This window comes from Saccopteryx leptura, chromosome 4, assembly GCF_036850995.1.
Source record: "Saccopteryx leptura isolate mSacLep1 chromosome 4, mSacLep1_pri_phased_curated, whole genome shotgun sequence".
Taxonomy (NCBI): Eukaryota; Metazoa; Chordata; class Mammalia; order Chiroptera; family Emballonuridae; genus Saccopteryx; species Saccopteryx leptura.
Genome location: NC_089506.1, coordinates 80,495,493 through 80,520,758, shown reverse-complemented (window position 1 = coordinate 80,520,758; position 25,266 = coordinate 80,495,493). Strand labels below are relative to the sequence as shown.

The following is a 25,266-nucleotide window of genomic DNA, read 5'->3' as shown; positions in this document are numbered from 1 at the left end:
GAAAAGGGAACCCTCCTGCACTGCTGGTAGGAATGCAGACAGGTGCAGCCTCTGTGGAAACAGTATGGAGATTCCTCAAAAAATTAAAAATTGAACTGCCTTTTGACCCAGCCAACCCACTTTTAGGAATATATCCCAAGAACACCATATCACTGATTTAAAAGAAAAAATGCACCTCCATGTTTATGCCAGCATTGTTCACAATAGTGAAGATCTGGATACAGGCCAAGTGTCCATCAGTGGACGAGTGGATTAAAAAGCAGTGGTACATATACACAATGGAATACTATGGGGCCATGAAAAAGAAGGAAATCTTACCTTTTGCGACAACATGGATGAACCTGGAAACTATTGTTAAGTGAAATAATCCACTCTACCTCATTGGTTTATTTGTCTTTTGATTTAAATCAGGCAATAAAGACTATATTTGAAAAATTCTTATATGTAAATCATTGAGTTTATTGTATGAAAGTAAGAATTCAAAAGGGCACTATGAGAATACATTCATATAAAATATAACCCATGTTTTATGTACCTTTTTATTTTACAGAATTATGTGTAGAATGTCCAAGGTATTTGTGAAAATTCATATTTGACTTTTCTACTAGGTCCTGTTTGGTTAATCACATTTCTTAGGGCAATGTGATGTAAAATAATATAATTTGATTAAAGGAACCCTTACCTTTTTTATGAAAATATTTTCACAAATATGAAATGCAAGTATATTAATATAGATAGGTATATTTAATGTAGATTAAAAATATATTTAATAAATATAATTATTTTTCAAGAACATTTTCTACTTTAGAAAATATTTGGGGACATTATGTTACTCATTTTGTTAAACAGAAGAATTTTTAAAAAATTAATTAATACTTTTTTTGAAAAGTGTTAAGTTTTTCATAGTATAAATTAATATAATGTTTATGTTGTCCTTCCATTTTCATTATCAATGTGAGATAATGTATATGTTCCCTGAAGTTTTAAGATAAAAATAAAATATAGTGTATGAAATAGACTTAGAAGTTATAAGAATTTATGAAGTCCATATAAACATGGATTAAATAACAAATTTTAAATATTAGTTTTAACATGGTTGCATTTATTTTTTCCTGCTAAGGAGACCTGGAAATGCCCTCTTCTTTTGAGTCAACCATGAATGAACTTTTGAGTAATATTTTATTGTCTCATGTCTGTGGTGAAAATGGGCTTTTGAAAAACTTTAAAAGGTTTTTTTTTTATGTCAGACTTCTACACTTCCATCTCCCTTTTCATGTCAAGACACATCAGCCAAACTTTTGTATTTGCTTTCATCTGCATTGTTACCAGACCTTAAATTCTAGGGTTCAAAAAAAAAACACAAGACCTAAGAGGCTAAGATTCCATTTTTCTTGAAGCAATTCTGATTAGAAATATAACATAAATTACAAATAGTTTGCAAATAAATTTTTTCCAGAAGTTCATGCATAAATAATAGATGTACTTATATCAGCTGAGAACATTTAATACATACAGCGGGTCTTTGAATAACGTCATTTCATTCAATGTCACTTTCTTATAATGTTGATAGAGGAAAAACTGACTGTGTGTAGTTTGCACGATCTCTCCAAGTCTCTGTAGGTTTTCTTTGAGTCTTTCAGTTTCCTCCCACATCCCAAATATGTGCACATTACGTTCATGTGTGTGTTTAAATGACCCCAGTCTGAATGACTTGAAGTGAGTGCACCCTGCGATGAAAAGGTGGCCAGTTGAGACTTTTGTCCTCAGCTGTTGGGGAAAAGGCTCCAGTCACCAGTGACCCTGAACAGGAATAAACAGGTGGAAAAATAATTATCTTACTTCTTTTCAATCATATTTCTTGAATGTATTTTTAGCTCACATTTATATCAATGCTTAAGACTAGAAGGGTTTTGGGTCTTTATTTAGAATTGGTCATGTTTCTGTAACCAGAATTAAGTCAAAGAAGATTAACTTTTGTTTATATCAATTAACCTATTTAAAGCTATTTGTTTTGAAAATACTATGTCATTTTGCTTAAAGTTGCTATTTTCAAGAACCTATCCACAGTGTTAAGTAAGGACTTAACTGCATTCTGTTTTGGAAAAAGTACAGTACCGTGACTTTTATTTAAAGAGCTTCAAGAAGCTTTATTCTGAGAAATCAAATTCTTTCTGAACACTTTTGCTGTAAGTAAATAAATGCTAATTTCTAATTTGAGTATCATTAGGCAAAATATTTTATATGTTTTTAGTCTTTTCACACTGGTCAAGATGTCGTTTGGTTGCCACTTAGAAAACTTTACTGTCAGCTTTGTGGGAAGCCATCCAAGGGGCCCCTTGCACTGGAGCCTGTCTGCCATAACTACAGTAACTCCACTTCCTATGCTTCCCTTGTTGTTAGCTATCATAGGAGATGAAACTTCTCATATTTTTATAGAGTAGGAAAAATAAGGCATGGATTAAATATAGGCATACAATAATATCTAAAAAGTATTTTGATAGATAAATCTGAATATTATCACATGACTTAAAGTACCTGAGATTGTAGTTTATTTAAGTTTTAGTATATAATTCTAGTATAAAATTATAGCTGAAGATTACTGTAGGTAAACACAAGATAAATTTGTGGATATTAGATATTTTAAATCTATTCTTACAAGATAAGTTCTCAGAATAAATATAAAATATTTTCTCAAATAGTTAGATATAAGTACATAGATATAGAATTTTTTAAGTTATCTCCTTAGATAATGGTCTGGGAAGCTGGAATTGGAACTCTAATTTTCCATCATCTCGTTAAATGCCAGACAACCATTTAATTTAATCTTTATTAAAAATCTCATTAGGTAGACATTATAAAAGGCATTTAATATAAGAAAATAAATTTTAAACTGCAATCGCCACAGGTATTTTCTTTCATTATCTATCTCAGACACTCTTTCATAGCTACATTTTTCTTCTTATAATGTGCAAGAATAAATTTCTTAAAAATAATTCTATTATGAGCTAAGGTTCTCAATGCCCTTTGATAAATTGTGTAATTCAGAGTTTGGAGGCTAGTAATGATCTCTAAACTGCTTTAATAAAAGAGAGACTTGCAACATTCTGAAAAGTGTGCTTTCTGATACTGTGTGTGTATGTCTAGATTTGAAAATGAAAATAATGATTTCTACTTTGGGGTGGTAATTTCTGAAGAATTACAGATTATTCTACTAGTCTAGAATGGTTCTAGAAGGCAAAGAATATTTTATCTTAATATTGAATTAATAGTGCCTAACATAGTGCCTATAGTGTCATTTGGAACCAATAAGCAATTTTTGAGTTATTAATAGGAAATGACACTTTATAGTGACAGAGAGAATGGAAATGCTGTATCTAAAAAAAAAGTATAATAAAATATTATCTCTGGGGTTATTTGGTATAAGAGCAAATAGAATTATAAAATAGTTTCTGAACTATTTCAATATAGTCTCATCTATATTATTAAAGGACTCAAACAGTCAACAGATTCAGCTTATATTCTGCAAACTTTTTTTAAGAAAGAAGCAATGTATTGGCGATATATTCAGAAAGATTTTTTTGTTGTATTGTTAAATGTCCTCACATTTATATTTCCAAGTTTTATTTATATTAAAAATCTATCCATTTATACCTCTGTTTATTCAAACACATTTTCTTTTTAAAATGTTTTTTATTTGTTCATTTTAGAGAGAGAGAAAAAGAGGAAAACAATCTGTTCCTGTATGTGCCCTGACCGGGGATCAAACCAGTAACCTCTGCCCTTTGGGATGATGTCCTAAACAACCAAGCTATCCAGGCAAGACTCAAATATAATTTATACATTTTCTAAATTATTGACCTCATTTCATTAATCTTCACATTCAGTGGAAAAATATAATACTTTTCAAGTACTATATCCATCACCAAAATTCTAGTCTACACACACACACACACACGCTCTCACTTTGTTGTTGGTGGTTAGTTGGGTTTGAAACACAGTGGCCCTGGCCGGTTGGCTCAGTGGTAGAGCATCGGCCTGGCGTGCAGGAGTCCCGGGTTTGATTCCTGGCCAGGGCACAGAGGAGAAGCACCCATCTGCTTCTCTACCCCTCTCCCTCTCCTTCCTCTCTGTCTCTCTCTTCCCCTCCCGCATCGCCCCCTGGTGGGCATGCCAGGTGGATCCCAGTCAGGCTCATATGGGAGTCTGTCTGACTGCCTCCCCATTTCCAGCTTCGGAAAAATTAAAAAAAAAAAGAAAAAAAAGAAACAAAGCAAGAAACCAATGCCACATTGCAATCAATCAAATAAAAGAGAACAGAAGGTCAAGTGGTTATTTTATTGTATTATTTGAACATTAAATTTATCCTTGCTTGTAATTCAAAATGTTACCTGAAGTTTGCAGTATGTGTGTGTTTGCTTTTATTGTATATTTATTTTTCTAAAATCTTTTGCACAATTTTTTGAGGATGTTTTGACTGCCCCAATATATGATATTAAAGGCATTTTGGAGAAAAAGATGGCAGCGGAGTAGGCAGACGCACAGACGCCCAGCTCTCACCACCAAACTGGAATACAAATCAATTTAGGAAAAATCAGCATGAAAAACCAACTCTGAACTGCAAGAACAGCTCTCAAAAACCAAGGAGCAAAGAAGCCACAACAATCCTGGTAGAAAGCGCCTGAACCTCTTCTGCTTACAGGAATGGAGGGGGGGGGTGAGGCTGAGAGCCCAGAGAGGATCTCACAGAGGGAAAAGAGCAGAAACTACTGCTCACAGCCACTTGCCTGGCACCCAGATAGTGAGGTGTGTTGAAAAGACCAGCTTATCTCCCAAGTGGAAAGGACAGGGAGAGGGACAGACTGTGAGGGGCTAAGGAATGCAGGAAGCGAACTAATAAAGCTGACTCATCCATGGTGGAAGTGGCCATAGCTGGGGAGGGAATGAACCTTTCACAAAATAGAGCTGAAGTGCTTCCGGATCAGAGATCTCCGGACATCTATCCAGCTCCAATCAGCGCAACAAGACACAGCTGAAAACAAGAAGTGGGGAGGAGGGGCAGTAACTCAGGTATCCATGGAGATCTGAGATACACCTCCCCCTACTGAAGCTGAGAAAACACCCTGCCCCCAGTGAGATTAGCTGGCTAAAGAGGCCTTCAGAGTCTCAGGTTACACACATGGAATTCCTGGATACAGTTTCAAGGAAGCCCCTTGCTGAGATCAGTAAACAAGACTATCACCTGTTAAGAAAACAAACAAATCAAGACTTCAAAGCTGCTCAAATCCGAAAGTGGATTACAGATAACAGCTGATACCAACCCAAGAAGATCTAGAAATAACACACCTGAAAACTGGAGGCAAACAACACCAAGCCTAGACTCAACCAATTCTACAAATAAAACACCCAAAAATGGACCATGAGAAGACAAAAGAGTGCAATCCAAATGAAATCACAAGAGACACCTTCAAGAGATGAGCTGAGCAATATGGAAATAATCAAACTTCCAGATGCGGAGTTCAAAATAATGATTGTAAGGATGCTTAAGGATCTTAGAACAACAATGGATGGTCATTATGAAAACCTAAATAAAGTAATAGCAAGTATAAAAAAGAATCAGTCGGAGATGACAAATACAATATCAGAAATAAAGACCACAATGGAAGGAATTAAAAACAGGATAGATAGAGCAGAAGATCGAATCAGCGAGTTAGAGGACAACTGGAATGAAGGCATGAAAGCAGAGAAGAAAAAAGAAAAGAGACTCAAAAAGTCAGAGGAAACTCTTAGAGAGCTCTGTGACAACATGAAGAGAAATAACATCCGCATCATAGGGGTTCCTGAAGAAGAAGAAAAAGAACAAGGGATAGAGACTTTGTTCAATCATATCATAGCTGAAAACTTCCCTAAATTAATGCAAGAGAAACTCTCACAAGTCCAAGAAGCACAGAAGACTGACTCCACTGAAGAGAAACCCAAAGAAACCTACACCAGGACACGTCATAATTGAAATACCAAAGCTAAGCAATAAAGAGAAAATATTAAAAGGTGCAAGAGAATAAAAAGTTATCACCTACAAAGGAGCCCCCATAAGGATGACATCTGACTTCTCAACAGAAACACTTGAGGCCAGAAGGGAATGACAAGAAATATTCAAAATAATGCAGAACAAGAACCTACAACCAAGGCTACTTTATCCAGCAAGGCTATCGTTTAAAATCAAAGAAGAAATAAAAAGCTTCCCAGACAAAAAACAACTCAAGGAATTCATTACAACCAAACCAATGCTGCAGGAAATGTTAAGGGGTCTGTTGTAAACAGATCAAAGTGGGAAAAGAATATAGCAAAAAAGGAATACACCTTCAAAGAAGAAAATGGCAATAAACAACGACATATCAATAATAACCTTAAATGTAAATGGATTAAATGATCCAATCAAAAGACATAGGGTAGCTGCATGGATAAGAAAACAGGACCGATACATATGTTGTCTACAACAGACACACCTTAGAACAAAAGACACACATAGATTGAAGATAAAAGGATGGAAAAAAACATTTCATGCAAATGGAAATGAAAAAAAAGCTGGGGTGGCGATACTTATATCAGACAAATTGGACTTTAAAACAAAGGATATAGTAAGAGATAAAGAAGGCCACTACATAATGATAAAGGGAGTAATCCAACAGGAAGATATAACTATTATAAATATCTATGCACCTAATATAGGAGCACCCAAATATATAAAGCAGACTTTGATGGATTTAAAGGGCGAGATCAACAGCAATACTATAATAGTAGGGGATTTCAATACCCCACTAACATCACTAGATAGATCCTTAAGAAAGAAAATTAACAAAGAAACAGCAGACTTATTGGAAACACTAGATCAACTCGATTTAATAGATATCTTCAGAACCTTTCACCCTAAAGCAGCAGAATATACATTCTTTTCAAGTGCTCATGGTACATTCTCTAGGATAGACCACATGTTAGGGCACAAAAGTGCTCTCAACAAATTTAAGAAGATTGAAATCATATCAAGCACTTTCTCCCATCACAACGACATGAAACTAGAAATGAATCACAACAGAAAAGCTCAAAAATTCTCAAACACAAGGAAACTAAATAGCAGGGTGTTAAATAATGAATGGATTAAGAATGAGATCAAAAAAGAAATAAAAAAATTCCTAGAAACGAATGACAATGAGCATACAATAACTCAAAATTTATGGGACACAGCAAAAGCAGTGCTGAGAGGGAAGTTCATAGCACTACAGGCACACTTTCAGAAGCTAGAAAAAGCTCAAATAAACAACTTAACCCTGCATCTAAAAGAATTAGAAAAAGAACAGCAAGTAAAGCCCAAATGTAGTAGAAGGAAGGAAATAATAAAGATCAGAGAAGAAATAAATGACATAGAGGCTAAAGAAACAATACAGAGGATCAATGAAACTAGGAGCTGGTTCTTTGAAAAGGTAAACAAGATTGATGAACCTTTAACTAGACTCACCAAGAAAAAGAGAGAGAGGACTCAAATAAATAAAATTAGAAATGAGAGAGGAGAAATAACAGCTGACACAACAGAAATACAAAATATTGTAAGAAAATACTATGAAGAATTGTATGCCAAAAAACTAGACAACCTAGATAAAGTGGACAAATTCCTTGAAACATACAATCTTCCAAAAATCAATCTGGAAGAATCAGAAAACCTAAACAGACCGATTACAACAAATGAGATAGAAACAGTTATCAAAAAACTCCCAACAAAGAAAAGTCCAGGGCCCGATGGCTTCACAATGGAATTCTACCAAATATTCAAAGAAGAACTAACTCCTATCCTTCTCAAACTATTTCAAAAAATTCAAGAGGAAGAAAGACTTCCAAGCTCCTTTTATGAGGCGAGCATAATTCTGATTCCAAAACCAGGCAAAGACAACACAAAGAAAGAAAATTATAGGCCAATATCTCTGATGAATATAGATGCTAAAATCTTCAACAAAATATTAGCAAACCAGATCCAACAATATATGGAAAAAATCATACACCATGATCAAGTGGGATTTATTCTGGGGAGGCAAGGCTGGTACAATATTCGTAAATCAATCAATGTGATTCATCACATAAACAAAAAGAAGGAGAAAAACCATATGATAATTTCAATAGATGCAGAAAAAGCATTTGATAAAATCCAGCACCCATTCATGATCAAAACTCTCAGCAAAGTGGGAATACAGGGAACATACCTCAACATGATAAAAACCATCTATGAGAAACCCACAGCCAACATCATACTCAATGGACAAAAATTAAAAGCAATCCCCTTAAGATCAGGATCAAGGCAGGGGTGCCCCCTTTCACCACTCTTATTTAACATGGTCCTGGAAGTCCTGGCCACAGCAATCAGACAAGAAGAAGAAATAAAAGGCATTCAAGTTGGAAAAGAAGAAGTAAAACTATCATTATTTGCAGATGATATGATATTGTATATAGAAAACCCTAAAGTCTCAGTCAAAAAGCTACTGGACCTGATAAATGAATTCAGCAAAGTGGCAGGATATAAAATCAATACTCAGAAATCAGAGGCATTTTTATACACCAACAATGAACAGTCAGAAAGAGAAATTAAGAAAACAATCCCCTTCACAATTACAACCAAAAAAATAAAGTACCTAGGAATAAACTGAACCAAGGAGACTAAAGACTTGTACTTGGAAAATTACAAAGCATTGATAAAATAAATCAAAGAAGATACAAACAAGTGGAAGCATATACCGTGCTCATGGTTAGGAAGAATAAACATCATTAAAATGTCTATATTTCCCAAAGCAATCTATAAATTCAATGCAATACCAATTAAAATACCAATGACATACTTCAAAGATATAGACCACATATTCCAAAAATTTATATGGAACCAAAAGAGAACACGAATAGCCTCAGCAATCTTAAAAAAGAAGAAGAAAGTGGGAGGTATCACACTTCCTGATATCAAGTTATACTACAAGGCCATTGTACTCAAAACAGCCTGGTACTGGCATAAGAACAGGCATATAGATTAATGGAACAGAACAGAGAACCCAGAAATAAACCCACAGTTCTATGGACAACTGATATTTGACAAAGGAGGTAAGGAAATTCAATGGAGTAAAGACAGCCTCTTTAAAAAATGGTGTTGGGAAAATTGAACAGCTACCTGCATAAAAATGAAACTAGATCACCAGCTTACACCACTCAAAAAAATAAACTCAAAATGGATAAAAGACTTAAATGTAGGCCGTGAAACCATTAGCATCTTAGAAGAAAACATAGGCAGTAAGCTCTCGGACATCTCTCGGAGCAATATATTTGCTGATTTATCTCCACGGGGAAGTGAAATAAAAGACAGGATAAACAAATGGGACTATATCAAACTAAAAAGCTTTTGCACAGCTAAAGACAACAAGAACAGAATAAAAAGACAAACTACACAATGGGAGAACATATTTGACAATACGTCTGATAAGGGGTTAATAACCAAAATTTATAAAGAACTTGTAAAGCTCAACACCAGGAAGACAAACAATCCAATCCAAAAATGGGCAAAAGAAATGAATAGACACTTCTCCAAAGAGGACATACAGATGGCCAATAGCCATATGAAAAAATGCTCAACATCACTAATCATTAGAGAAATGCAAATTAAAACCACAATGAGATATCACCTCACACCAATCAGAATGGCGCTCATCAACAAAACAACACAGAATAAGTGCTGGCGAGGATGTGGAGAAAAGGGAACCCTCCTGCACTGCTGGTGGGAATGCAGACTGGTGCAGCCACTGTGGAAAACAGTATGGAGATTCCTCAAAAAACTGAAAATCGAATTACCTTTTGACCCAGCTATCCCCCTTTTAGGAATATACCCCAAAGACACCATAGAACAGCTCCAAAAGGAGAAATGCACCCCCATGTTTGCGGCAGCATTGTTCACAATAGAGAAGATCTGGAAACAGCCCAAGTGTCCGTCAGAGGACGAGTGTATTAAAAAGCTTTGGTACATATATACTATGGAATACTACTCAGCCATAAGAAATGATGACATTGGATCATTTACAATAGCATGGATGGTCCTTGATAACATTATATGAAGTGAAATAAGTAAATCAGAAAAAAAACTAAGAACTATATGAATCCATACATAGAAGGGACATAAAAATGAGACTCAGAGACATGAACAAGAATGTGATGGCAACAGGGGTGGGGGGAGGGGGGAGGGGGGATGGGGTGAAGAAGGAGAGAGGAGTTGGGGAGGGGAGGGGCACAAAGAAAACCAGATAGAAGGTGACAGAAGACAATTTAACTTTGGGGGAGGGGTATACAGCACAATCAAATGTCAAAATAATCTAGAGATGTTTTCTCTCAACATATGTACCCTGATTTATCAATGTCACTGCATTAAATTTAATAAATAAATTTTTAAAAAGGCATTTTAAAATTAGGCACTTGTTGTGTGCCAAATTCTGTTCAAAGTGATGGGAATGCGGCTGTAAAAAAACCTTAAACCAAAATTCATTTCTTCACTGAATGTACATTTTTAAAATGAGGAATAAAAACTAAAATTCAACAAATAAATAAGCATATCATATAGATGACAATGTCAATAGAAGTAATAGATCAGGAAAGAAAGATAAGGGCTTTGGAGAGAAGAGGGTTGAAATTTTAGTAGTCTGACTGCCAGGGTCCATTGATAAGGTACAGCAGTGTCGAAAAGGAAGTGAAAACCCGTACTATTCATGTATATGGGACAGTGCCCCAGGCAGAGAGAATAGAAGAGCAAGAAACCTGAGGCAAGACAAATTTTGGAATATTTAAGGGATAACCTAGAATTGAGGAAACAAGAGGTAACAAAGCTGGAGATGAGCTCAGGGAGACAGCAGTCATCATATTGCTCCTAGAATGACATGGGAATCCATTGGAAGATGTGAAGAACTGATGCACGGGCATCTCACATATTTTCTAAGAGCACTCTATTAGCCATGTTAAGAATAAACAGAAGAAAGCAAGACAGGGAAAAGGAAACAAAAGCATATGCCTATAAAGTCATAAGAGATAGTGGTAAGAGATGAGGTTAGCTTGCACCGGAACTTGTAGTACTCCCGTTAAGTTTTGGCATGCCCAAAGAACAGAGTTTCTTCAAAACTCACAGTTACTGTTGGTCTCCCTCTTTCTCTCTCTGTCTATCGTTTGATTTTTATTTTCTGGTCTTTCATTGATGTGGGATGCTCACATTATGTAGGACATGCTCAAGTATTGATGGGCTATTTCTACCAGATAATATCATTTATATTTCATCAAAATTTTATAAAGTATGCTTTTTCCCCAGTATTCTTTTTACATTTGTCCAAAGAGATATTCAAAATTTGTTATTACTCTTTACAGATTGCTGAAAATATCTGGGACAGTACAAGCAGTCATAACTTGGGCTGTGTATCTCAGTTTAAATAAAGACAATATTTTATTCTGTTTTATAAATTGCTTTTATATTGTTTTATAAGTTGGGTTTCTGTGTAAATCTATATATTCGAAGGACATCGACTATTTAAAATTATTTTTTAAAAGAACTATTTCAATGCGAAGGTGAATTTATAATTTCATGCATTTTGGCAGGACAAAATACAGGTTATTTCTGAGTGAATGAATCCTATTATTTTTTATTTTTTTGAGTCCCTCTAACCACATGTTACCCAATCTCACTACACATGTTATGTATATGAGTAAGTTTGATCAATGGGTACCACATATTAAATTTTGTACCAGATCCTGTGGGGTATGATTTTTTGAAGAGTTTATGATTTGGATAGAAGAAAAAGAGAAGTTAATTAAAAGTAAAAAAGGTAATTATGTCATCATATAGTTCAGTCATTTGATAAGTGTTTGTTGAGCACTTTTAAATTGCCAAGCACAGTGTCAGAGAATGAAGATACAAATATAAATGCACATAGCCCAGTAAGTAGATAGAATTGTAAGCAAATAATACTAAAACAAATACTACAATGATTAATAATATGGTAATACTAAAAAGATACATAATAATAGTCATACTGTAATATAGCCATATGCAATATGTCATGGGAGCACAAAACATGTTATTGACTGAGAAAATAGACAATCTAGCTAGAATTTTATTAAAATATTTGCAAATATAACTTACATAAGAAAATTTAAATTACAATGCTTGGAAAGGATTATGTGTACTATTCTTATTTGCATATTGATGGGGAGGCAACATTGCAGATTGGAAACTTCACAGGCTTTAAATTTAAACCATCATCCAAATCCTTCTCTGCTACTTACTAGTTGGATGGCTTTGGGCAATGCTTTGAAATTTCTTTGACTTTTAGTTTCCTCATCAGCAAAATAGAAGTTGACGAGGGAGGCCTACTTCATTAGATTTTTGTATGGATCAAATTAAAATCCTGCTAACTAACAATCACTTGGTTAATGCTTAAGTTATTGTGGATATTCATATTTATTTGCATATCATCTTGTGTGGACATAATTTTGAAAATAAAGCTTTCAATAGTTGTTCTTGCAAATTTCACAAGCATTATTTCTTAAATATACACTACTTACTGAAATTTTGAGTACTAAACAATATATGATTACTGATTAATCACAATAGTACTTTTTTGATGAGCAAGGAGTTTTCCAAATGATTGACACAAATTGAAAATCAATCTTTTGCTAAATTTTATTGTAAGCATAGGCAATATTCATAAATGTCTGTATATAAGGCATATTGTAAATTCATTTCAGGTATGTGAAATGTACTAAAACTACTTGCTTCAATTTACAACTCTCTTAAGTTAATTTAATTTTAATGTGAGAAGATTAATGAGAAGTTAATGAGCAAATATAGTAATTGAAAGATTATAAAAATATTATTGATATTAGACTATAAAGAATTAAGAGAAATCCTGTGTACTAAATAAATTATTGAGAGTGTGAGCGAAACAATAAATTTTTCTAAGAAAATTTTGTTTTATTGCCAGTTATGGAACTAGCTCAGTAATATTTACTGAATTGGATACATATAAATTTATGTGTATTAAGCACCAGATATAATTCATTATAAATACATCATTATGTTTTTATTTGTAGTAAAAATTAAGTGAAGAAAGTATGTGTGCTAGTCAAACTGCTGGTTTTGCCTAGAAATGCTTGTTATCATTCATCAAAAAGAATTAAATCTTAATTTGCTTTGAAGAAACATTTTTAAAATAAATTAGTATTCTTCATTTATTAATGTTGTATATATGAATATAATAAACCACTAGAACAATTTACATTACAAAATGAACTTCAAATTTTTTTCTGACTTTCTAGATTGCTGTCTGGGAAATCTAAGTTTGACACTTAATTCACAGAATAAGTTTACCAGAAGATTCATTAATTATTTATGATCTGCTACAAATCTATACTTCTGTATAAACATGGAAAACTCAGAGTGTGAATTTCTGATGCTCACAAAAATGTCTAGCCATGCAGACCTAATTGAAACTGTAAGACATTTTAATAAATCAATCAATAGTATTGAGAATTGGCTTTGTACTCAGCTCTGTGCAGTGAAGGGTATAGGGACTTATCTCAGTAGAAAATAAACACAGAGAGAAAGGTTTTAAATTATTACAAATGAACAGCATAAGATATTTTAAATATTTTTCCAATTCCCATAATGTACATACAGCTTTTGCATTTACTTTTCACAATCATTTAACATACCTATTTACCAAACATACAAAAATGAAACATAACGAAGCCAAGTTGACAATCTTCTCCATACTTCTAGTCAACCATGCTTAAGTCTATTTCTTTGGTTAACAAGAAAGAATTTTATAGGTAAAATGAAAGTTGACAATTTTAATTTTCATATGCAACAAAACTCCTAAATTGTGTGTCTTTACTTAAGCTTGTGTTTCACTAGTCCATTTTAGAGCCTCTTTTCCTTTGCTGTGTGTGTTGATATTTAAAAAATCCATATACTTACCTGGCAGGGGAGATACCATGATCACGAAGGTGGTTTTCCCAGGGCGAGACTTATCCATTGCACTCCGGATGTGCTGACCCCTGCGATTTCCCCAAATGTGGGAAACTCGACTGCATAATTTGTGGTAGTGGGGGACTGCGTTCGCGCTCTCCCCTGACTTAAAAAGAAAAAAAAAAAATCCATAGGGTAAAGTAGTTAGTGCAGTGTGAACTGATCTTTTCTTATTCAATATTATATTGTGTTTATACATGTGTGTATATATATGTGTATGTGTATATATATATATGTGTGTGTGTATATATATATAAACATACATGGGTTTAATTGTAATTCAAATTATAAGGAACAGCATAACCAATAACACTGAAGTAAGGACAGCTTTTTTTACTTTTTATTGAAAATGAATAGGTAAATTTATGTGGTAAATATTTGTTACACATTAAAAATGTAATTTCAAATTATAAATGGAGTCAATTTATAGGAAGTATTGACTTCTACAGCATTGAAAATTTTAATTTTTTGTTATTTTATTACTATTACTGAAAATATATTGTTTCAGGGTGTCATTGATACATACAACCTCATATGTCCTCTTTCAATAGGGTATTTCAAAAGAAGAGAAAGAGGAACAGAATTTTAAGATATAGATAATAAACAGTTTCAATGACATCAGAAAGATCCAGAAGAATCATAATAAATAATGACTTGATAAGAAGAGACTTATTCAAAAAATGTTATTAGAAAAAGCAATTTTACTAATCTGCCATTTAATTAGACCAATGTTTTCCAATATTGAAATAGCTAAGTATCCAATAATAATTCTGACTAATAGGTAACAATAATTAAATATCAACTTAGTGTCGTTACATTTTTGGAATCCACTTATGGAACAGATATTGACTGAGCACTTTTCATTTGCCTGTAATGTGAACTGTGAAGAGGGATTCCCATTGTCTACACAAAGCTTTCATTTTATTTGAGGAGGAAAAATATAATTACTAAACAAATAAAAAATAAAACTAAACATTTTGGTAAGTGCTATGAAATGATTGATAAGGTGAGATAGCAACTGGCATTGCATGGACAGTTCTCTATTAATTGAATAGGTAAGAATCTTAGAGAAATTTTCTCTATAAAGTAGACAGAAGCTGATCTGAAGGATGGAAAATATATATATAACAGATGGTTGAAGAGATAGAGATGAAAGAGATGAAATGTGTGAAATAGAAGGAAAAAAAAATCAACTTATTGGGAGGAGAAAGCAAACCAGAGAGAAAATGACCCCTGAAAGCCACTTAGGTAGCAAAAAGCAAGGAACATTGGAACATAAAGGCCACTGTTAATGAGTATATGGAGAGGAGAGGGTACGAGAAGGTATTATTCTAGAACTCACAAAACAATGTTGTAATTTTAATTGTACCTACAATGGAAAATCATTGAAATGCTTTATACAGACAAATAATCTGTAACTTAAAATTTTTTAAAGGTTTAAAGATTACCTTAATTTGGTTGGAAAACACAAGAATCAGAAGAATTAAAGGCAAAATTTAAGAATAACTTTTTTCAGCAACAAGACTCAATAATGTAGCCAAGGATCACCAGTAGTAAGTTTTGGACATAATAAAGTAGACAGTAATGAACTTGCTTTCATACAAAGGTGTTATCTTCATTTAATTCAGGAGATTTTGAACAGAATTGAAGTTATTAAATGAAATGGGAAAAAATTATAGTTCAGTCCTGACTTTTGTATTTTTAAAGCATTTTAACTCATGTTATCTCACTTTATAAATTATGCTTGTTCTCAAGGAGAAAACAGGGCTCTACACAGCTGAGACCTCACAAATGAGGCAAAGCAAACCACAGGAAAATCAAGAAGAAAAATATATCCTTGTGCAAATGGGTCAGCAAAGATCTTGGCATAATGCATAAACTGAAAGGACATTGTGGGAGGAAAAGTAATTTTGTATGACAGCAGAGGTAGTTAGTATTTTTTTTTAATTATTAGCCTAAAGACAAGATAATTAAGATAATGATACCACCTGTACAAGTTTTTTATTAGTTTTTAGTATTTTCAGAAATACGGTCTAGATCTTCTGAAAGTACCATACTATATGTAACCCCTCCTGCAGATATTGAGATAATATATATGCTAATAACCAACAATACCATATCCCAAGTAAAACTGTAGATTTTAAACCTACATTATCAATGTGAGAAGTCAGTTGACGTATACGTCAGATATTGTATCTAATCTCTGAAATTTCACTCTTCCACCAGTCTAGCTGTGATGATCCTGATTATTAACTCAATTGTACTGTGTTCTGATCATCTACTATTCTAGTATTCAAAATTTAGTCTGTAATTTAAACTTCCTGAATGTAAAGTTTACAATTTTTTTAATATTAAGTATTAGTAGTCCATTTTATCTTCTGATTTGACTTCAGAGAGTTATAAAGTTTTGAATAAAACATGATTGTTAATACCCATGAATCTTTAAAAACTAACTGAATAAAACATTTAATGTCATCTATTATCTACTTTCTTTCTTAGACAAAAATCTACATCAATATTAGCTCAGAGGATAAATATTCATAAAAAATTAAACTCTCAATAAGTCAAAATGACATTTCCATTAATGAGTATAATAAAAAACAAAATATTTGTACATTTATGAAAATGTAGTATTAATGATTTTGAGTTGTTTCTAAACAGAATATAAGAAACATCATAAATTTGGACAAAGTCCAGGAAAAAAAAATACCAGAGTGATATAGAAAGCAAGAAAAGGTCTCAATAGAGTGAATATATTGATGGACCTTCAATCTTGACTAAACAAGAGGAACATCATTAAAACCTACTAAAATTCTAAAGTGACACAGATAAAACTCACTCTTGGAGCATTCAGCTGTGCATATTTTTTTCTTTTCCTAGTGAAAGGAGGGGCGATAGAGAGAAAGACTCCTGCATGCACCCCGACCATGATTCACCCAGCAGTAAACCCCTTCTGGGGCCAATGCTCTACCTATTTGGAGCCATGCTGGCAACTGAGTTATTTTTAGTGCCTGAAGCAGAGGCTTTACAGAGCCATCCTCTGCACCCAGGGCCAATGTGATCAAATCAATCGAGCCAAGGCTACAGGAGGAGAAGAGAGAGAGAGAAAGAGAGAGAAGGGAAGGGGGGCTGGAAAAGCAGATGCTCACTTCTCCTGTGTGCCCTCACAGGGAATCAAACCCACAACATCTACTTGTCATGCCAAATCCTACCACTGATTCAACTGGCCAGGACCCAGATGTGGATTTTAATTATAGTTCTGGAACTTGCTAACTGTGGAAACTTGAAAAAACTTGCAAATCTTTCAGAGTTTGTTTCCTAATCTGTAAAAAAAAATTTATAATACTTTAACAAACTTGGGAGAAAATAAATTATATCTTTCATCATAAGGCTTAGCATATAGTAGGTATTCAACAAATAATCTATGTCATTTTAAAATCTTCTATTTAAATTAAAATATTTTATAATGTACTATTAATTAATATGTATATTAGAGAATTCTTAGTTAAAAATCAGTTATGAAGCCTGACCTGTGGTGGCGCAGTGGATAAGGTGTTGACCTGGAAATGCTGAGGTCGCCGGTTCAAAACCCTAGGCTTGCCTGGTCAAGGCACATATGGGAGTTGATGCTTCCTGCTCCTCCCCCCCTTCTCTCTCTCTGTCTCTCTCTCTCTCCTTTCTAAAATGAATAAATAAAATAAAAAAATAAAAAAATAAAAATCAGTTATGAAAATCAAATATTATAAACAGAAAATATTACTGATGTTAGAATAATATAATAATGAATTGATGCCCATAAGTTATAAGAAAAACCTGGACATTTTTAAGTGGGCCTTAAAGAATAATTATGTACTTCAGCAATAAAGTTTTTATAACATTTTAGATTGTTACATTGATAAATTAATGATGGAAGTAGACAAGAATTTTGCTATCAAAATTTGTATTCGTTGATCATAATTATTAGAGTGAGACTTATGGTTGTAACAAATATTCTAAATTTAATTTACTATTAAAATACTACCATTTTTTAAATGTTGAAACAGCCCTATATTCCCTTTACCTATCGTGGACATAGAATCACTCTGCAAAGACAGTGGCTAGATGGTGTGTCTCATGCCACTGTCAGTCTCTCATACTATGGAAAGTGTGAAGCTGACAGTAATAGGTAAAATTCCTAGTCTATCAACAGAAAGCAAATAGCATCCCTTGGGAAATTAAAATATTTTAAATGTATTGTGTTAAACTGATAATAATTCATCACTAAATAATAGGGAATATGTGTCAAAAAGAGAAGCCAAAGTTTTTAGTTTGATGTAGTTTGTTGAAGTATTATAAAATACAATTTATTTTTCTTTGCTTCCTTTGCCTGAGCTGATATATCAGAAGAAATATAGCTATAAGAAATGTCCTATATTTCACTGCCCATGTTATCTTCTAGAATATTTATCATTTCAATTTTAACATTTTAGTGTTTAGTTTATTTTGACTTTAGCCAAGGTTTGGAAGCAGCCCAAGTACCCATCAATAGATGGTGGATTAAAAAAAAAACCCTATAGTACATATACACAATGGAATATTACTAAGCCATAAAAAAGAAGGAAATCTTACCTTATGCAACAGCATCAATAAACTTGGAGAGTATTATGCTAAGTGAGATAAGCCAGTCAGCGATAGATAAGTACTATGAGTTCAGTTATATGTAAAATCTAATGATAAAATTAACCACAAACAAAATGAAAATAGATTCATATATATATAGAGAGAGAACAGACACAGCTATCAGAGAGAATGAGATAGGGGCTTGGTGAAAAGGTGGAGGGATTAAACAATAAAATCAAACTCATTGACACAGACAGCCACATGGGGATTACAAGAGGGAAATGAACTGAAGGGAGGTAGAAATGAGTAAACGAGGAATAAATGGTAATAAAAAGTGACTTGACTTGAGGTGGTGAGCACACAATACAATCTACTGTTGATGTATTATAGAATTTTACACCTGAAAATGTATATAATTTTATTAACTAATGTCACCCCAAAAAATTCAACAGAAAAGAGAACCCTAAGGAGAAAAAACTTATTGCACATAGAAAATCCTTCTCATTATAAATATTTGACACAGCACTTGAGGTGATCATCAAAGGTCCTAATTTGTTGAATTCCTGTATATTTTTAAGATTACAATATATAAGGGACATATAATTATTGGTTATTTTAGTTTTCAGTTTCATTATTGAAATGTCATCAGAGCATGTTAATGACAATCTGTAGGCTTTCAGAAGGAAATATTTTATTTGACAAAATATAAATAGAATTAAATTAATTTTGTTAATTTAGTTTGTAAAAAATAAATTTAGAGACATAATGTTAAATCCAGGGAAAATCATTTGTTATTGAACTTGATTTATCATTTTTGTTCATATTATTTCCTTAGCATCAAAAGAAGGTATAAGTAACCAATTTTCCTTGTATGACTTTCTGCTTTTGCAATTCATAAGGAAAAATCCTTTCCTAAAAAAGTGTTGGGAAGGTGTTTCTTCTTTTCCAAATGTTAAATACTTACTAATCTTTCCTGTCTCATGCTACTGTCAAACCCTGGTCTAGATGTTTTAGTGAGGCTTACATTCAGGTGGGAAAAGACAAACAAATAAACAATGTATTTGGAATTTAATTACAGTGTAGAAAAATAAAGCAAGGGAAGAACTAGAGAATGCTTAGGAAGTTGAAATAATTATTTTAGATAATATGGTTAGAGAAATTCCCTGTGATGAAGTGACATTTGAGAAGGGGCCAGTAGAAAAAAGTGAGTGGGTGGAAGGGAGTCTTACAGTTACCAAGCCAATAATCCTCAAGGCAGAGGGAAAGCCAGAGAAAGGCATGTATTGGGCATATTAGAGTGGCAATAAATGGGGTAGAAAAATAATTAAATGAATGACTCAATTATTATCTCTAAGGGAAAAATCTCAGCAACATTCAATCTCCTTTTATTTATTTATTATCATTATTTTTTTCTTCTGAAATCGAACTTTCCTCAAAACCTCCATTCAGTCTTTTTTACCATTATTTAGCTGAACATAGATACTTGCCATCTACTTTCCTATGCTAATGGTGGCTTAGCTTTAAAACAGTTTCCTTATATTTGCCTTTAGCATGCAATGTGGTTGATGATAAAATTGGTCCATATATTTATACACACACAGACACATCTTTCTTGCTTGCAAGACTAATAATCTAGTTCTTTTCTTCAGAATATTTTTAATTTCTTATTTAGTCACTCTGGTGTAAAATTTTTCCATAATATAGTTAATTGGAATTCTTTTATTTTGCATTCATTTTACTTTAATTAAGTGTTATGTTCTGAAGATATGAGGTTTTTTTTTAAGTCCTGTGTTATATTTTTTTCACATATACTTTATTTCCTCCTCTTATAATATTAATTAGACAAAGTTGTAAATTATCAATGTTTTATTCACAACTAGGCTTTTAGGTCACAACCTGCCATATTATATTAATTTTCTCCAACTACTTTTATAGTTCATTACATTGTTCCTTATCTTTGTATTCTCTTCTCTGTCAATTAAAAGCATATGCAAAAATGGATAGACTGGTATAATAATGTCTTTTGTACTTATCACCTGAATTTCATTATCAATTCATAAATATATTTCTACTTTTGTTCATATCACTCAATTATTCCCCAGTGGAATATTTTAAAACAAATCCCAACTATTATATCATTTTATGTACAAATATATATTAATGCACATGTAAATAATAAGGCTCTTTTATTTAAAAAATTAGTATACCTGAAACCATAAAACTGCAATAAGAAAACATATTGGGTAAGCCTCTTGACATCAGTCTTGGCTAAATATTTTGGGTCTATACTGAAAGTAAATAAGTGGGACTATACCAAACTTAAATGGTTCTGCACAACAAAGGAAATCATCAACAAAATGAAAAAGCAACCTATGAATTGAAGCAGGTATTTGCAAATCATATAAATCATATATTTGTTGAGAGATTAACCCCATAATGTCCACCTTATTACCAAAATATAAATCAACAGCAAAAAATAATAAATAAAAATAATCTACATATAATTTGATTTAAAAATGAGCAGAAGCCTGACCAGGAGATTGCACAGTGGATAGAACATTGGCCTGGGACGCAGAGGACCCAGGTTTGAAACCCCCCACTCACTAGCTTGAGTGTGGGGTCATCCGGGTTTAGCATGGGTTCACTAGCTTGAGTGCAGGGTCGTTGGCTTGAGTGTGGGATCATAGACAAGATCCCATGGTTGTTGGATTGAACACAAAGGTCACTGGCTTCAAGCTCAAGGTCGCTGGCTTGAGTCCAAGGCCACTGGCTTGAGCAAGGGGTCACTTGCTCTGCTGTAGCCCCCCGGTCAAGACACATATGAGAAAACAATCAATGAACAAGCAATCAACAAACAACTATGATGTTGCAATGAAGAACTTATGCTTCTTATCTCTCCTTTTCCTATCTGTCCCTCTCTCTGACTCTCTCTGTCTCTGTCAAAAAAAAAAAAGCAGATCTAAATAGATTTTTTTTTCTCGAAGACATACATGTGGCAAAGGGATACTGAAAGATCCTCGATATCACTTATCTTCAGGGAAATGCAAATTAAAAACCACAGTGAAATATCACCTCACACTTAGAATGATGAGGATCAAAATGACAATAAATAACAAGTGTTGGTGAGAATATGGGGGGAAAAATGGAACCCTTGTCTCCTATTGTTGGGAATGTAAATTGGTGCAGGCCACATTGGAGGTCCCTCAGAAAATTAAAAATATAACTACCGTATAGTCCAGAAATCTCACTTCTGAATATTTAGCTGAAGAATGAAAACAGTAATTCAAAAAGATACATGGACACCCTCCATGTTCAATGTAACATTATCTATGATAGCCAAGACATAGAGAGAACCCGAGTGTCTATTGAGGGATTATTGATCTTTAATAAGCGAGGTCAAAACTAAACTTTTAATATGAAAGGTTTCAATTATGGTAAAATGTTGATAATATCCTTTAATCCAGCCTGTATTATCAAATATCATGGACAAGAGTACTGAAATTTATGCAAGCAAATAGTTGAAATAAATAGCTTCATATTCTAGAAATGAAATAAAATATAGAGTTGTGTGAATGTTAAGGTTTATGAGAATGATTTCAATACTCGTTCGTTTTCATAAAAATAATGTTTTAAAGGTATTGGAAATACTGACATTGGAAAATAGTCGAAAAGAAAAAGTCCTGATATATTTTTCCACTAACACAATCTTGCACTATCTGAAGATGTGTCATGTGAAAATAAATAAGATTTTCCCCTTGCTCTAAAGAGCAAGTTAAAATTTTGCAGAGGTTTTTAAAGAATATACACTTTAAATCATTAAAAACAAAACCTTATTAAAAAGCAATACTGCCTAAAAATAAAATTTATTATTAGGTAGTGAGTTTGGGTTTTACTCAATTAAAAGCTAAATTGTCACCTGTTTATGTGATTGTAGATAAAATTCTTTATTTTATTTTATTTTAATTTATTCATTTCAGAGAGGAGAGGGAGAGACAGAGAGACAGAGAGAGAGAGAGGAGAGACAGAGAGAGAGAAGGGTGGGAAGAGCTGGAAACATCAACTCCCATATGTGCCTTGACCAGGTAAGCCCAGCGTTTTGAACCAGCGACCTCAGCATTTCCAGGTCGACGCTTTATCCACTGCACCACCACAGGTCAGGCTGTAGATAAAATTCTTGATACAGAGGATGTTTGTTAGGTGGGCGTGCTATTTATCGTTAATATCTGTTCCTGCTTTAAGACACCTTGATTTTATGCGGTTAAATTTTATTGAATTACATATAAATTGTGTTAGGGACAAGTTAGTATTGAAAAATATTTACATAAAGTTGATATTAATTGTGAAATGGCCTTTTATGATATTTTTTGTTTATATTACTTTAAAAACTTAGACATTTAAACATTGATTTACCTGACAGATTTTAGTTTCATTACATAGAGAAAATAGCTGCTTAGCTGCTTGTTCTAATGATCATTAAGTGAAAATGGACACCTGGAATAACACAGTTGGAGTCCACTTTACCAAGATTCTTTTTAGCTATTGGATAGCTACATTATGGTCATACACACTGTTCTCTCTGAACAGAGAGCTACATAATTGTCTTTTACAATTTAGTTCATTTTCTTATCTTGCTTGACTCTAATGAAGAAATAAAGAAGTTTTAGCTGTGTTTATATTACTAAGGAGGAGAGAGCTAAATTTTAAGTGGTGGTGAGAAGGAGAAGAAACAGAAGAAACACCTTCTTTGTAATGAAACATTAAGGTTTATGGTCCCATTGAATCTGTATTGACTTAAATATGATATAAAGCAAGAATCTCAGTAGCAAATTTTAAAGGTTCAGAACTATTTCTATTGATATAGAAATTCATAACTCAAAAGGCTACCATTTATATAATATAACAAGTGTTACTAATTGGATTAAGGTTTTCTGTAAACTTATGTAAAAGTTCACTCTGTATTATTTCTTTGCTATAGAGATTCTTTTTCCCAATGCCTTAAAGCCTTATGTCCATATATTATATTTTTTCAGATATATAGGGCATTTGAATATGAAATATTCCTTTAAAATGATAGATTTGAGACCCAGTACAGTTCTTAGATCTGTTTAGATTTTTTTTCTAAATCAGTACATATGTTTTAGAAAGCCAATGTATTGGACATGCCAATATAATGAGCATTTATTATAGTTATTTATTTGTAATGTATTAGTACTTTCCATCACAAAGGTTTAAGATTGGTATATTGTTAATACAATTTTTAAAGATGTTATAATACATTGATTACAAAATGTTAGATTAAAAGCAAAAGGTGTGCTTGTTACTTAGTGAATATGTGTAACTCTGTGTGTGAGTATGTGTATGTGTGTGAGCGGTGCACTTTGACTAATCTAGGAAACTTGCCAGTGTTTCTCTTCTGGAAAAACTCAACTTTCTCTTCCTAATATTATTTCGTCAATGTATATATACCTAAGAAGAACATTCCTTTTTCAAAATGTATCTAATGTAAAATAATGGAATATAATTTATTTAATTGATAGACTTTCCCTTTTTTTTTTACTTTCCCTTTATTGTGTAGAGTAGATACAGTCAAGAACAAATAGGTCTTTGCTCAACTTTGACTTTCACATTAGAATTTAGTTTGTGTGTGTGGCAAATTGTTAATCTCAAAACTTAGGTTGTATAAAAATAGGCAAACGCCTCTAATATTGAATGTTTGTATTTATGTAACAAGAACAGGACTATGGGAGTATACTTGGAGAAACAAAGTATAAACTGTATTTGACAAAACATTTTGCAGAGAAGATGTATAATATGGAAATGCAAGATTAGATGTAAAGAAAGTTACTTCTTACAAAAAATCAGAAAGCCTATTGAGATACTGAAAATGAGTGTGAGTTTGGTGAAGAAAGGTAAGTGAGGTAGATAAGCAAAAATATTTAGGCATAAAGAAACAAGTGTTCTGGCTATTTGGTTGCAGTAAAACATCAGGAGCATAGGGAAGAAAACACCCAGATAGATTTGGGATAATCAAAAATTACTGACAGCAGGTGTTTTATCTCCCAAATTATAGAACAGACTTTATTTCTGAGGATCCCCAGTGACTTGCTGATGGCACAGAGAAGATAGAAAAGCATGCAAGCAGTCCTTTTCCCATCAGAGTGGATATATGTATGCCTCTCAGTTTAACTGTAGAGGGAAAAAAAAGAGAATATACACTGATAGAGGGGAAATAATATTTACTGGCAGTTCAACATTGAATTGACTGAAAATCATAAAGGGAATTGGGAGGTAACATTGAGGTGTGCTAAATTACTATTAATTTGGCAAGTTTTGACTTATTCCTAATCTACAATATATCATTCCTTTTTTTCCCCAATACATTTATAGAAGTATGGATAGGAACAGATATGTCTTATTAAGAACTAAGTGTTTTTGTATGTCTGTATCATAGTATATACACGCTCTATATCTTAAATATTCATCAAATTCATTTATTTTTATTTCTAACCCCCTGTTCAAGTTATAAATATCTTTTACTTAAAATACTACAGTTATCTCCTAAATGATTTTCCTAAACCATTTTTTTT

General features: G+C 32.9%; 1 non-coding gene across 1 annotated transcript; it reads left to right on the top strand.

Moving 5' to 3' along the window:
• The first annotated feature begins 14,021 nt into the window (after window positions 1-14,021).
• Window positions 14,022-14,185, top strand: LOC136404494 (U1 spliceosomal RNA). Its single transcript, XR_010751262.1, has one exon. It is a non-coding gene; the product is annotated as a U1 spliceosomal RNA (small nuclear RNA).
• Window positions 14,186-25,266: the final 11,081 nt, after the last annotated feature.